This window comes from Mastomys coucha, unplaced genomic scaffold (assembly GCF_008632895.1).
Source record: "Mastomys coucha isolate ucsf_1 unplaced genomic scaffold, UCSF_Mcou_1 pScaffold15, whole genome shotgun sequence".
In the NCBI taxonomy this organism is placed as follows: domain Eukaryota; kingdom Metazoa; phylum Chordata; class Mammalia; order Rodentia; family Muridae; genus Mastomys; species Mastomys coucha.
This window is the reverse complement of record NW_022196897.1, coordinates 117,545,378-117,545,838: the sequence shown is the minus strand read 5'-3', so window position 1 is coordinate 117,545,838 and position 461 is coordinate 117,545,378.

The following is a 461-nucleotide window of genomic DNA, read 5'->3' as shown; positions in this document are numbered from 1 at the left end:
GGCCAGGGTTCCTCCAGCTCAGGACCCTGCTCAGGCCTCACTGCACAGCCAGGCTGCTCTCTCTATTGGCTTTTTCATCACAGTGTCTCCCAGTTCCACTCCACACGGACTCATTTCAGCACTTCCAGAAGGCTTGTCCAGAGAGCGTCTATTCCAGATCCAACGGGGACGCTCCCGTTGTTTTGTTTGTTCTTGCACCTCATAGAGACAGAGCAGTGTAACGTGAACGTCTCGAGCATCTCTCTGCTCCGTGATAAACTGTGAGATTTGTGCACATCCTTTCCCCTCGGCTGTTACCCACAATGCTCTTTTTCATTCCTGAGTGGCTCTGTGTGGAGCTACGCTAATCCTCTCCGGGTTGCAGAAGGCCGCTGTGAACACTTCTCTCGGGTACATGCTTAGGACTGGGCTTGCTTAGGCCACTTGTTAGAAATTGCCAAGCAGATTCTCAAGGTGGCTGG